This window comes from Amyelois transitella, chromosome 7 (genome assembly GCF_032362555.1).
Source record: "Amyelois transitella isolate CPQ chromosome 7, ilAmyTran1.1, whole genome shotgun sequence".
NCBI lineage: Eukaryota > Metazoa > Arthropoda > Insecta > Lepidoptera > Pyralidae > Amyelois > Amyelois transitella.
The window spans coordinates 5,433,649-5,449,693 of NC_083510.1; the positions used below are offsets into that span (position 1 = coordinate 5,433,649).

The window sequence follows — 16,045 nt, forward strand, 5'->3', positions numbered from 1 at the left end:
TACTTTTGTATTCTTTGTCTCTAAGATACTTCACAAAAAGTTCTCCCATAAATTCTTACATAATTGCCATAGATATTACATCAAAGATAAGATGTTTACCGCCATTGTTCGTAAACTTTCTTCAATTATGTGTTGAAAGATATTAAATTTGATAATTTTCTGTATAAACAAATGTTACGTCTCATCACAGAAATGCTTGTTCCTCTCTTAAGGATTAAAAATTTCAAACGTTCATATGTGAGTTCAGACCGTGTAAGAAGAGACTGTAGAATTAAATAAATTGTATTATTTATACAATGTCCATTCTCTCATCTCTTGATCAAATTAAGGGCGTCCTGGTAAAGGGTCAGGTCAAAAGTACCCGAAACCGCCGAGCTTGCATGAAGAGAGTTATGAATGTGGATGAAGCAAAGGAAGTGTGCAGGGATCGTGGCAAGTGGAAAGAGGTAGTCTCTGCCTACCCCTCCAAGAAAGAGGCGTGATTTTATGTATGTATGTATGTCCATTCTCCTCTTCGGGAAAAGACAACATGTGTGTGCATCTGTATGTATATATGTCAGCTATGAATCTAAATCACCATACGATCCGGTCAAGGTGGTGGCCGAATTAGCAAATGTAGAGGCTTGTTACGACAACCGTGCCTAATTCAATTGCAAATGGGTGCATGCAATCCCAGCGATCGATCATGCTCCACGAAACATTTATTGTATTGTAGGCGTAAATTTTACACATCGCATACTTTTTCCTACGGTTTTTATATTACAAGTCCTTCGCCGCGTAGGACTCGTCAATCCAAGGGCCAATAGCCGCCCCATATTTAATAATTTTAAGACACAGACCTTTTTTTAAGTTTTGTCATTAGGTACATAGTCTCATTCAGAAGAGAAAGTTTTCACCATATATATACATAAACATAAATACATTTTACACACAATTATGTTAATTTTATTCTGCTTGCCTGCACGGCAACTACTAAGTCAAATTGTCACCGGACGCATAAATTAAAATTTGCGAATTATAAATTGCATGTTACGTTAGAAAACTGATAACTTTTTTTTTCAAGTGGGACCAAATTTCATAATCCTCACAAATACTTTCACTTATAATTTTAATGAGAATCGGAACTGATGTAAGATAACGACAGCCGGAAGATTATAAAGAACTCATCAATTGGTTCGATGATCAATATAAAGGCGGTGTCACATAAAAAGTTGGTTTCCTAGCGGTGGCGAGTGCGGAAGTAAATGAATGATGCAACGCACGCACCGTGCCTTAACCCGCTGACTGACATAACTTCCCTAATGTCAGGCCGCGAAATTATAGTGACTTACATCAAGCCTACCGTTATTTTCCATACATAACGCTCTTGCGCTGCTGTGGTTCACTTAAATTCATCAATAGGTATAATAAAACTTAATGGCCGGTGTTGATTGGCGCCAATTAACACCTTGAAGAGTCACGGCGGTAATACTGTAAACTTTCTACTGTTCATTCCAAGTACCTTATTTCCTGAATCGTCAGCCCTGGTTCTTTAAAGGGAAGGCATAGCCACAAATGATAGAGATGATGTAGAATTAGTGATTACAATGTTCTCCAGTAACCATGATCTAATAGGGCTATATCTCTTTGCAAAGATACGGATGTGAGCTTTATTGCCAAAAAACCTGACTTATCCAATCCAAGACACAAATGCGCCTACGACCACGAGTAAGATTTAGATCCAACTTTGTATCTTTTACTTTTATCCAAATAATTCTATAAAAGCTGGTAGTTAACCCAAACAATTGTATTATAATTTTAACTCCAGTACAATTATTCATTACTGCTGTACCAGAACAAATATCAGGACAACTGTAAATAAATACTATAGCTAACTGTGCTTTGAACTTTACTGAGCACTTTGCGTAATTATGGTCATGTTTAGCTCAATGCTAGCATTGCATGCTGCGGTCTCATAGTATACATATAAGCACGTCTATAACCCTTGCAGGGTAGACGGAGTTACAGAATAATAGACCATGTTCATCTGAGATTCAAATAGTGACAGGTTGCTAGTCCATCGCCTTAAAGAAAACCCCTAAGTTATAAGCCTATCACGTAGCAAAGAGGAACAATATATATTTTTCCACTCTCATTGTATAAGACAATCAAGAAAAGACTTATAGACTTGGGTGTCTTCTATCAGGCCATGGGCCATGCTATTATTTCATAATTTTGATTTGAATTCCATAATTAACGCATCCAGTTAATCGAGTATTATGACGATGAAGAGAAGATTAGCATGGCCTCCGCGCAAGGATGGCAAGCAAAATCCTGATAAAAATGTGATGGTGTTTATTTCCCCATGCTGAGAAAAGAGTTGGTATAGTTTAACTTAGAACTTTCAATAAATTCTGAAGTTGAGGGCGGAAAATATATGATATATAGATATGAATCTTTTACGGGAGCAATAACCCCGTAAGGAAAAAAGACGTGATACGTGTGGGTGGGTGTTTATAACTTTATCCCGCTATTTGAAAATGCTAATTTACGATATACATTACCATGTTTGCAAGTATTGTAAAGTTTTGAAACTGCAGCGACCTTTACATAATCGATTTAAAGTGATTCGATTTAACATTCCGAAACAAAGACATAAACTACTTTTAAAAATTTATTTATTACCTCCAAACAAATTGTACTCGTATTCTTGTTCTTAATAACTAAGTGTTTATGCAAGATCATTTTATTGCATATGTTCTTAAATTAATATGAATTAATGGATCAATAAGTTATTTTAAGCAGACTTAAAAATTAAATTTATGTAAATACATGTAATAATTCATGAAATTTGAAATTTGTATACGTAAAATACCTAAAGCTATTTGCATCTTCGGTTAACTAGAACAGTGTGGTGGGCCCAATTATTATGTTAATAAAATCAATATGTTTTGAAAGTAACATAAAATGTTATAATATAGAACCTAATCCAAATGCGTAAAAGGCCGCAAAGGGATAGACTTATAAACTTGGGATTCTCCATTTAGGCAATGAGCTAGCAACCTGCCACTATTTGAATCTCAATTCTATCACTTAGCCACAGCTAAAAGTGGTCCATTGGTCTTTTGGATACTGTTGGTTCTGTCTACCCAGCAAGGGATATAGATGTGATTATAAACATGCACGCGGCTAACGATTGACATTTTGCATCATACAAGGAAGAAGATTAAGATTAATTAAGCAATTATATCATTAAGATTAAAACTTCATTACGCAGACAAAAATAAATCTAAAAATAAATGCCTTAAACCACATCTTGGCGTTTCGTTATGTAATTTTTGCTATGGCTGCCTAGCTAATGGCAAAAAAGCGACCTTCTGTAGACTGAATGTTGTTTGACCTACATCGGGTGCCGGGCGCTGCGCAAGCGCAGTATGCAATGGACGTGCTAAATGCAGTTTTATTTAGTTGGTTACCTTTGTAAAATGTTTTCGAAAATTTTGATTGATCAAATGCACATTATATAAATTGAAGTCTTAATGCTAATATAATGAAATTAATTCTAAAAACAAACAGTCAAAATAAATCAGAAGTTTCTTTTAGTTAATCTATGGAATAAATAAGAAAGAATAATAAAGTTAAATACTTTGTTTTCAGTAAAAAATTTAAGAAAGTTTAAAATTTAAGTGTATTCAAAAATAATTTACATGAATTTTAATACTCTATCGGAGTCGGAACAAAGAACGCGGCGCTATATATACGAAACTGCCAATTATCTCTTAAGTTGGGTTTGCAATTTTTATTTGCAATATAGTATTGTATTGTTTGAAATATGGCGCACCTTCACCGAGAAACCATTGCATTGTGCAGTGCAGTTACGTCACCACGATCTGGGCCGCAAGTTCAGTTGCGCGGTCATCTGCATATCGAAATGCTTCTTTTTGTAAATCATATGAGTTTTATTTCATCTCAGCAGAGATCAGGTATATATAATAGAGAAAATAGCTAAAAAGTCTTAAAGTTTCATCAAAATCTGTTAAGTAGCTTTGGTTTTGATTTTTTTTTCAACCTAATCAATCTTAATATATGATACATCTTTTGTGCAAGTCGTTTGAACACTTAACGTTAACCTCCCCGTTCTCAATTAGGTTCTTTTCCTTATAATAAATAATTAGACCACCTATTGTGGGAAGTGTTTTCATATACAGTGCTGTGAATACAAATACTAAGATACTACAGTAGCTATTATTCTTACAGAGGTGGATTAGTAGTAAACCGTGATAAAAACTTAATTACAAGTAAACATTTTGTTTTATTTTCCACACCACCATTATAGAGGTCTCATGCATTTTTTGACCTTCGAATAAATTTGTATTCCATATTAAAAAAAATACCACCAAGAACGAATAACTTATATTAAAAGAGAACTTATTTTCTGATTAATTTTATATCGCATCTCAACTATTAATTTACAGATATGTATGAATAAGTAGAAGTAAACATGGCCGTAAAGGATGTCATAAAGTGGCTAAGTGAAAATAATCTTTCTGTTAATTTAAGTAAAACAAACTATATGCATTTTAATAAAGGTTTGAATAGAAATAAAGAAATAAATATAGAGTATGACGGACAACTTTTAAATCAGGCTAATATTTTAACATTCTTAGGTATTACTATTGACGACAATTTTAATTGGAAAACACATACTAACAACATCTGCTGCAAACTAAATAAATATGTATACGTTTTATCCAGATTGCGGAAAATAGCTTCTCTGGAATCTACTCTTTTTGCGTACTATGGTTATGTTGAGTCGGTGCTTAGATACGGTGTTATTGTATGGGGAAACAATGTCGACATCAACAAAGCCTTTCTTGTACAAAAAAAATGTGTTAGAGCCATTGCAGGAGTGGCTCCATTTATATCATGTAAACCTCTTTTTCAAAAATTTAAAATACTTCCACTGCCATGTATATATATTTTAGAGATAGTGAAATTTGTTAAACTGAATTTGTCACTTTTTCAGAAGGCATCTGACATATATCCCCGTAACACAAGACGTGGAGATAGACTAGTACACGGTCACGTACCGCGGACAAAAATGTATTTCAATAATTGTTACGGAATGTGTATAAAGCTTTATAATAAGTTACCTGAAGCAATAAAATGTTTGCCATACCGAAGATTCAAAAATGCAGTTCATGAATATTTACTGAAGGAATGTTATTATAGTGTTAAGGAGTTCCTATAGGCCAACTGTACAAAATATTATTAATTGACAATGTGTGAACTAAATCTATTAATTTATATTTGACATAATGTTATTTCCTACGCCTCAGATGGCAAAGTATGTTTGACACCATATTTTATTGACCACCTCTATGTACACATATTTTTAAGGAATAAATGAATTTTGAATTTTGAATTTTGAAAAAAAATTCTTAGTTAAAAGAAGCACACCAAAGAATTTACAAGCCTAAAGAAAGTTCTAGATTAGAACGAGGTGCCTGGTTATAATTGTTACTCCGCATGAGCGACTTACTCATGCACAGAGCAGTGAACGATCCATGCGTGGATATTGTGCGTTTGTTTATGTTAAGGAAATGTCGCCGACTGCATGCAAATCATTTTTACAAACGGTATAATTTATTTTTTGTTCTAACTCATAGTTCTTTGTCACACATTTATAAAAAAATTAAGAAAATGGTCATTAGCCAGAGGCAGAAGAATGACAAAGTAAAGGTGCACAACTGGACCTTAGAACAGATTGGAGAAGATTGAAGAAAAAATCTACTGACAGAATACTGCATCGCATACACAGCACTATTTGAGTCAACAATTTTACAAACTGTTCTTTCTGTTAAAAATTATTAACGCCTCAACGTCCACGCTGAGGCGACAGACATTTGGAGAATAACTGTCTTTTCCTATTGTAGCACAATCGAGTGTTAAATTCTATTTAAATGTAAAAAGAAACCGCGCTCCTTAAATATTTCACTCTTGCGCAATTTTTAAATGTTCGGTACAGTTTGGACGAATTACCATTATGCATTAAGACTGTCTTTTGAAAGCACCTAATTAGATAAAATTATATATACATAGACATTATTATTATTACGCCTCTATCGCAGAAAAGTAGCCATACTTTTTATTCTCTTCATGATGCTCGTCGGTTTACGATTTATAATGTATTATTAAAGTGATATTAATATGCAATATATTTTGAATATGCAATGGACTGAATTGATAAAAAAAGTGTGAAATTTCCCACTAGCAAGCACTCAGACTGATTACCTAATATGTTATTATCTTGGTTTTGTGAGGCGCGAATAAAAGACTTCAACGCGTCGTCACTGCTACGAATTTTGAGTCGACATTATATTTATCAATAGACTAAAACATTTTATTCCAAAGATTTAGAATTTATCCAATTTTATATAATACAAGTAAAAATTTTTTTTATATTCTTCTGAACTTCTGAACCGATTTTGTTCAAAATTTGCACAAAAATGACCACATCATTAGAACCAAAATGTTCAATAGTTATCTAATATAAAACCAATTTTTTTTATGAATACTCTAAAAAATACTTACTAATTTTGTTGAAATTGGCTACAGAGATAGTGAAGATAGATTCAGAAGTAACATAGGCCTTTATTCCGTAAATTAAAACGGGAATGGAGCCCCATATACATCTTCCTCGCATGTTACTGCCGATAGCCGACGCGTATCGTTCCATACTGATTGGTTACGTGACGGATTGTTCTAGATGCTATTAATTCTACGTGTGGAAGAAATTAATTTCCTATTAATGCTTTACTTAAACGTAAACAAGCAACATCGACATAACAAGGAAATGCTTCTTCATTGTGTACTATTTAGAACGTGAGGTGTCAGTGATAGTTTCCATATTTTATTATATAAAAACAGAAGCTGACTAATTAATTGACTTATAGCCCCATCAACTTGGTCTAAAGATTTAAAATTTGCTTGGTAGGTTTTTTATAGCGATTAGTCCAATCACCGCATTCGCACTACACACAAAAGAAAATTTTCAGGAACTCTTGTGGATAGGAATATTAATGAGAAACGAAGCCGCGGGCGTACACTAGTGTTTATTATGACGATAATTATTTCTCTCGCAGATAACATTCCTATTAGCTTAGTTAAGATAACATTTAACTATATCTCGATAGTAGTAATTCCGCTCTGTTAGAGCGGTTACGTCTAGGAATAATTATTAATTACTATGATAATTATATCTAAAGAAACTGAGAACGTTATTATTAAATTATCATCTGCGGAAGTTATTTAAATTTATAGACGATTATGTTTTAGATTTTGTACATAAATTAAGCTAAAATAAGAAGTATTAAATTTTATGGCAGTTTTATTGCCTGGGTATTAATATAAATAGAAGTAGCACAGTAGAATTTATAAAGTAATACAATCGTTCATAAATCAGTAAGTACAATTTTGCTTGTAGGTACTTACTGATTTATGAACGAAATATTAAGGATATTTTATATTATAATTTAATATGTAGTTCAACAATAATTACAATGATTAACCACTTACATTATCTCATAAAATAAGGAAAGGGATATGTATGTTTACAAACAAAACTGAAAATTTGGAAATAGATACCGGTTATTAATAATTTACAATAAAAAGAACTTAAAGTATGTACCAGGCAATAAAGCCTGGATCTCAAGATTTTTTTAAACAACTTCTTTAAATGTACTGAACTAAAAACGATCTTTATTTAATAGAAAAATCCACGAGATCTCAGAGCCACTCGATAAAATTTGCGGACATGCAACCACCGCGGCGATAAGTTGTACAAGGACGTTTAGAAAGATCTGCCTGGCTAACAATGACGAAATAATTGTTTGTAATGTTATCCAATAAGTGGCCTGTTGTAATTGCATGTTTATTTTAAATAGTTTTTCGTACAATACACCACGAAAAAGTGTTTCTTTTTCGTGGTGTATTGTACAGAGAGCAAAAATGCGGCTAGTATGATGAGGCATTTTATACTTGTTAAGTTACCGGCAAAAGGTCAGGTCAAGAGTACCCTAAGCCGATAAGCTGATAAGAAGAGAGTTATAAATGTGGATGAACTGAAAGAATCGTGTTCAGAATTTCGTAAGTGTAAAGACTTGGTCTCTGCCTACTCTACTACTAACAAAAAGTTAATCGAAAAATCCTCTCACTACACAATCCTTGAAACACACAAATGAAGTCGAGCCTGATAATCAGGATTGATCATGTTACTTATGAATTAACTCAAGGTCCTGATAAATATAAAATTGCCACAGACTTATATTTTAAATAGCCAGTCATCTATCGGCTCTTTTTTATAAGCTCCATTGACGTTTTTCGGATAATGGTAAGGTTTTTGTCACTTGAACAGAGCAGAAAAGGGCAGATTCAAGACTTTTTCTATCAACCGTGCTCAAGATTTCATTAAATCACATCAATCTTTATCTATAGAAAATCTATGTTGGGCAAATTCGAATTGTGTAAATTTGTTTTACAATTTACACTCACAACAATTAAAACACACACATATCACGTTTTTATTTCTTACGGAGTAAACAGAGCTAACTGTCTTGCAAAGACTTGAAGACCAAAATTAACTGGATGTCTTAAAGATAGAATTGAGATTTTGATTGTGACAAGTTAAGACCCTATCGCCTTAAAGAAGAATCCCAAGTTTATAAGCATTTCTTTTGATAAGTTAAAGTATATTTACCATGCCCAGTGCCATGGTGTGCACGGCTGCGTTGCCCGCATGCACCGGGTGTAGCTTTCTCCTGCACTTGTCAATGCGGTCACTGTCACTTTTGTGTGCCGAGTGTAGCCGTTGCATTTTCGTGATTCATCTCAATTTATTTACATAACCAAGGCATTTAATAATAGATTTAAATTATCAATTATTATTATTTAAAAAAATAAAATTAATATATACGATGTAACGTTTCTGGTGCAAGGAATTACAATACATAGATTTACAATGAAAACTTATGAGTAAACATGAGTACTGTTCATGAAAGAAAGATATATAAAAGAAGATACTAACATATCAACGCACAGACCAAAGCGATATATCACTGTGAAATGTACCGTATATATTTATTAATAGGTACCTGATGTGATTCTAGTGCAAGGTTATCACTGAAAAGATGCATTATCAGAAAAATCCCAAATACAGAAGCTGTATGTTTCATAAAACTAATAAAACATTTTGAAAAGTAACGCTGTGTTAGGTGTAAGTGGATACAAGAGTAAATTAATATTTTTACTGAAACCGATTATAACTGTTCCTGATCGTGAAAGCAGAAAGTAGAGCGATTTAAAAAAACGAGAAGAAACTACTTTTACCAGTGCAAATTATAATTGATAACCATTAATTACCCGTGGATAAGTTCTTGGAATACGGTTTCTTTTAAAACGTATTTTTTTATTAAACAATATGAGAATTCTGAAGACATTGCAAATATGCCATTTGTCAATCGTTAATATTTGCTAACCGCGCCCGGACATTGGTCAATATTGTATTAGTGTGAAATCATTTACAAACTAATTTTATAAAATCGTGTAAAATATACATGGGTAAAGATTCGAATTGTGGTTAATCTAGAAATTGTGTTGTTTATTGTATAAAATATGGAAAATCATACCTTAAAGTACAAATTTTAGTTTTTTACTAAAAAGGTATACTAATCCTTTTAATCTCGATTTTCCTTAGTAGCGAATTCAACTTGACGTGAAAATTGTAAGTTCATTAGATACCTATTATAATAAAAATAGTATACAATAGGAACTGGGAGTTATTTCCAAATATGAATATTTCATGAACAACTTTTTTAACAATGTTTAAATATTTTTATATATGTACTCATTACAGATCTCTGAAATTAACCGCAACAGACCGAGAGCTTTTTGCTCTGTGTAAGTACGGGATCCGTTGCATTTACCTCAACAGGATGTACAAGACATGCAAATGCGTGCAGATGCAATGCTGATGCATGAACCTGTTCCTATGATGACGCACGTAACATAAATAAAGATTTTCATCGCAGCATATTTACGATTGAATTCATTTAGCCATTTTGTCTATAAAAAAAATTATTGTGTAAATAAAGCCGCGCCCTTTGTGGAAATCCGTTCAAATAAATTAAGAAAAGAAAAAATTCTTAATTTAATTTAATCCTTTTCTTAATTTTATCATTAAGTCATCTAGCTAAAGTTGGCGGGTCAAACCAATCTTTTCGAAACTATTGGCTCGATCGATTTCGTAAGGATTAGCATGTTATGCCTATGTGTAAACAAATGTTTCGCACCGAACAGACTTGGCTACCGACTTGCACTAGATATTAGTGTTTTTGTTTTTCTTCCTTTCATAAGCAATTCCTACGCGACGAAACATTTCCCGTATGTATGTGGACTTAGCTCCTGACTTACGCGTTTAATGAAACAGTTTTTGACAACCGTCTGCTTTAAATTATTGTTAAAAATGTCATATAAATTTAACTTTCTTTACTAAAACTGCATTAGTCGTTACTAATCGTTATTTGAATGTAAATACGTCCTCATAATTAATAATATAATTTTAAATCAAATCCAATTGAAAAGCAAGTCCTTGTTGCAATAAAACGTGTAGTTGTAATGTATGCTCCTAATTAAAAATCTAGACGAGTGAGAATGTGATGGTTCGATTCCCTTATGGTTACCGAGGTTAACAACAAGAATATGGCGGCACTGTTTAAAAAATAATTAAATCTGATATTTAACTTGAAGCATATTACTGTTTAACTTTTAATTTTAACACTAGATTAATTTTATTTTTGAGATAATATTTAGCTACATTGCAAATATAATCTTTTGTCTTAAGTAGTGTTTGCCAGGACTTTGCACACACACATAACGCTTTATCCGTTACTCCCTGTTCCCGTAGGAATTTAAGGTAATCTTCACAAAATGGTCCCTGCATTGTTTTAAGAATATACATGCTATAAATTGAACAATACGAATCAGAATAACATAGCACTAATTTTATTCAGATTTCTATGAAATCAACAAAATACATTTTCAAGTTTCATTTATTAAAAAAATATTACATTACAACGGATTACATGACAAGCAATTGACCCAAATAGCAAGGTTCAAAGTTCAAAAAAACTATTGGAAATTGTAAGACAAGCAAGCAGACTTTACACGCGCATGACTAGAATATGGCCCGCTAATAATACATACATTATTATAAGCTAGCGAATTATCACGATTTATAGCAGCTTTAGAATCACGACTAGTGTTCTCATCTGTGCCTACTTTCTCCGCACGAATTGGCAATTTTGCATAATAATGACCTAAGTTAATCCACAGTTTGTTAACTGACCACTGTAATTAACTAGGTAGGTACGTGATTCGTGAGAAGATTAGATAATATTCTATCAAAGTACACTAGACACGAAGCTGAGATAAGTGGTAAATTTATTAAACCTCCTTGATGAAGTCATAAATTGTTACGCGCTTATTTCGTAACCAACTTTAAAAATTATTGTGCCTTTGCAATACTTCCTTGCAAGTTAGCGCGGACCGCAAATGTTTCAATATTGGTGTTACTTGTTGAACTACAAAAATTGGACCTGTTCCTATAAGATTATAGAGAAAACTAACATAATTCAATTTGGATATATTGTGTTTCATTTTAAGAAATCATATTTACAAAGCAGAAAAGGCGGACCCGAGGCCCTGAAGCATAATATGCTATTAATTTGCCATTATTTTGTTCTAATCGATTTCTTCTCTTTTCCTTGAACTTTGAAGCAAATGCGTGATCTTTGTACGATATGTAATGTTAGAACGATACATAGGTATCGCTTTTAAATGAGTGATTGATTGATATAAACTCTACCAAGCAACCAAAACACTTCTGGTTTAAGCAGAAAACAAAAGGTCAAGAACAAAATCCACAATCATAGCTCTTCCCATGTACTCTATAGTTTTTTGTGAAATCATTATTAAAATAGATACTTATCTGTAATCGTTACTACTAAAGCTAAGCAGAATAAATTCATTTCAAAATTTTATCTAAATAGCGAGGTCAAATTGTAAATTGGTCTTTATTTATACTAGAATCATTAAATATGGGATATTTGTAATTACACTAACCATTTGAAGGTATAATCAACAGTTTAGGTGCTTATTTAACCAGATGTCCCCGATACTGCTACTATAAACTTCAAAGGCATTATACCTTTTTAAGACTAACCGAAGGCTAACCTTATCAATAACAAAAATTGTTCTGCTATTGATATGTAAGTAGTTTGAGACATTAAAACATGTTATGCTATTATGAAATTGCCTTTAAGAAAGTGATTGAATATTGATAATATATATCAATATGCGTTTGACATAAGTTAAAGCATCCGTTATCATAGTAAAAGTACAAAAAAGTATTAATGCCGAGGAAGCAAGAGAAATCTGTAAAGACAGTAGCAAGTGAACATTTTAATCTCTGTTTGTGCAATATATCTGCGTTGCCACCTCAATAGACAAAGATAATATTATTTATTAGAAACTTTTACCGCGAAATGTCTAAGTGTATATGACTGTATAAAATGAAGATGGTCATATTGTTACGCTATGAAACCATTGTAAATTATGTTGATTTGTTTATTAGTAGTAAAATTGATGCAGCCTTATTTGTGTCGCTTTCATGTCGTTTGTCATTTGATGATCCATAAAATTGGATGGGTGATAAATAAATAATAGAAAGCTACGGTTTTACGGTCTTTAGCCGTTGCTCTGGAGAAATTTGGGTTGGATAAAGAAAGAGACGGGTGTCGAGGCTTGTAGGGCAAAAACGTTCGAGAGACGTGTTTGTTAATGGGGTCATGAGAGGAGAAAGCTCCAGGCTCGGCTGCTGCGGCCGGCTTCGTCGTGTGCAACATGCATTCATGCGTTTGTGATTGATACGTCTTGCATTAGTTTGATTGCTTTGTTAATTTGATATGTAAGACTAAATATTTATCAATATTTTTAAGTTTCTCTTGTTTGTTGCAACTCTTTTTTGCTCTCCAAATCGAATAAAGTGTTAGATTTTTTAACAATTTGACCATATGTCTATAATGTTCCCTTCTAAAAGTATAAATTTACTTGATATTCGTTGAGTGTTACGTGTGTTCTTAAATCATATGTAAAAGATATCTTCTCGGTTCACGAAATAATTAATCGATGATATTATTTATTAGTTGTCACCTGCAGTGTTTATATAATAAGTACTTACGTGCGTACACTTTCTAAAATCGGATTAGATAATTTAAGTTCATCTGACAATCGGAACAGATGAGATCGCACGCCTGCCACTTGTTAATGGTAGGTTGAACACTAAAAATCTCTATATATAAAAGAAAAGGTGTCTGAAATGCCTAAATATATACTGATGAGTGACCGATTTTTTTAAATGAATAATCCCAAATCGAAGAGGTCAGGGATGAGCACCGACAAGATGGACATTCATGATCTAGACAGTCACGCGCAACAACCTCCAGAAGGCGGAATACCAAACTGCTTGGAGTGCCTTCGTGAGAAGGAAGTTTATGGTGGTCACGGCCCTCAGTCATGTGGATTCATCGTAAGAGAAGGGTAAACAAAGAAACACCCAAGAAATGGTAAACAATGAAACACCCTAGACCTTGGGTGATTTATATGAATTAGATATATTTTCGTATCTACCTGGCCTGCATGTCAATTCTGCTATTTTATTTTAATCCGAAACGGATCTGAAACGCATTGATGACAACTTTTGGTATTCTACTAACAATTTGTCAAAACGAAGTCGTAACGCATTGGTTACGCAGCCGAAACGGTTCGTTTGTCGTATTCTGCTAAAGGACAAATAACCTTCCGTTTGCCGTTCGGCTATTATTTCGTATTCTGATAAGTTTTTGACAGTTGGTCCGGCCGAAACGCAACGGTTCTGCATTGGTTGAATTGTCCAAAGTTACGGTTTTGCATCGGCAGCAATTAACCAACCGCTTCCGTTTCATTTACGTTTCAGCTATCAACGTAAAGTTACTGAAATACCGTTTGACAATATAAACGCAACTGTAACCAAGCTGAAACGCATCCGAACTGTTTCGGTTAACAAATAGTAGAATTGGCCTGCTGATACCATAGATTCAAATACCAAGAGGCAGGATCTATAAACCTGCTTCAGCTCTATCTGAACCAACTGTCTGAATTAGCCTTTACAAAAATTTGTAACAGTTGTATTATCGTAGGTATAATACTAGAGTTGGAAAGATTTTCAAAAAGAAAGATTGTTAAGCCCCTAGCAAAAGTTAGTGGTACTAATGCACAGAATACAGACAGAGCGCCCCGGGCGGCCCTTGTTTCCTTGCTCTGTGACGTGATACTATCAACAATAAGACAATACGAGTATATTGATATGAAGTACCTACTACAGACGGGACGATGACATTTCAAGATATAAGGCAGTCAAAGATTAAATCACGGAACTGCTATGCGTTTTATGCAGTAATTCATAAGCATAGTTATATATTTGCAACAAATATAAAAACCTTTACGTTTAAATTTGTTTATCTTACCTCGTTAAATGAAATATTCAGCCCTCACTGGCAAACGACTCAAATCTGAAAGAAAATATTAATGTGATTTAAACAGACACGATTTTAATGTCGTTTTAATAGTGTAATATTTTTTATGCAAATTAATTAAACAATTATTATTGAAAAATTATGATAGATAATTTAGAACTTCAACATTACCTACCTATACTATATATTGGATGTACTTTTAGTTTATTCATATAAAAATTCATAAATTCCATCGAAAGGAGATAAGCGGCCGATGGCGTGTACGAAATCATGTATAAATTACCTACCTACCAATCTAAATAAAAATCAACGCCTCTTGTACTAAAGAAGTAAAACATAAAAACTACTATGTTATAAGCAATTTAATAAAATTGGTGATCTTAATGGTGTGTGTGAAAACCTATGCGGTTTCCACTTATATTACAAAAAATACACTGAAGAACTGTTACATTCTATTTCATCACAGATAAAAACCATGATGGTAAGGATAAGAAAGAGTAGATCCGAGTTTTTAAAAATATTAAAAAAATACATAGATTAAGCTCATCATTATTTTGATAGTTTTACGCACATAACCCTAAATTATTTAAAGTTCTTTTGGTGAAGGTATTACCCGAACGTATCAAATTATCGTGCATTTAATATTAACTCCATAAATAACAAAACAAAAAAAAAAATAGGAAACCTATCTAAACTTGTATAAAATAATGACTAGGTATTGAATCTTATCCTAATCTGAAGTAATAGTTTTTGACTTGTTAAATTAAATAATCTAGTTCATTGACCTGTGCACTCATAAAAACTATTAAAGACAGGTTTGTGCCAAAAGTTGATCCCATTGAGTAGTAGACACTTTGGAGAAAGTGGGAGTGGTCAAATTATCTTACGTAGATTTATTGTGTAACTAGGAGCTAATCTAGTATGATTTTATTAGCATCAAGATTAAAATCTATAATTAATTGATATGACCGCAGGTCCGCCGTCGAAAATGTCTCGTTTATATCCCGTTTTAATGGGATTTTTGAGAGGGGATCCTCTATTACTGCTTCCCAACACTTTCCTCATAAATATACCAATTTTAGCTTTTTATGCCTAGTAGTTTCGGCTGTACGTTATCTGTCACTCAATGAGTCAATGAAGTAAGAGTTTTACATAGATATATTAAATATCCGTTACACCTAAAATTTAAGGATTTCAGGGGTGGATTTGGTGGGATACTAAAAATTCTAATACACCCACGGCTGGAACGGAGTATTTTTAGTACATATCATGATATATTCAACATAATCAACATTAAATTTTTGTCAGAGAATGAAATTAATGTATGTAAAAAAAAGTGAATGAATTTAACATACTTAGGCATGTAAAATACTTATTAATATAAAATACAGTGCATACGCTTTAGAAATTAACGTCACAGCGTACTGAGTATTAAT

General features: G+C 32.9%; 1 protein-coding gene and 1 non-coding gene across 3 annotated transcripts in view; one reads left to right on the top strand and one right to left on the bottom strand.

The window, feature by feature from the left end:
• LOC106132655 (pancreatic triacylglycerol lipase) overlaps positions 1 to 16,045 on the bottom strand; it is a 34,034-nt gene that overhangs the window by 10,155 nt on the left and 7,834 nt on the right. For both annotated transcript variants that reach the window (XM_013332128.2, XM_060945110.1), the window contains exon 2: positions 14,601 to 14,645. The gene's annotated coding sequence lies outside the window, so the exon portion shown is untranslated. The remainder of the gene's footprint in view (positions 1 to 14,600; positions 14,646 to 16,045) is intronic.
• On the top strand, positions 2,234 to 2,335 carry LOC132901961 (U6 spliceosomal RNA). The gene has a single exon (XR_009656962.1). It is a non-coding gene; the product is annotated as a U6 spliceosomal RNA (small nuclear RNA).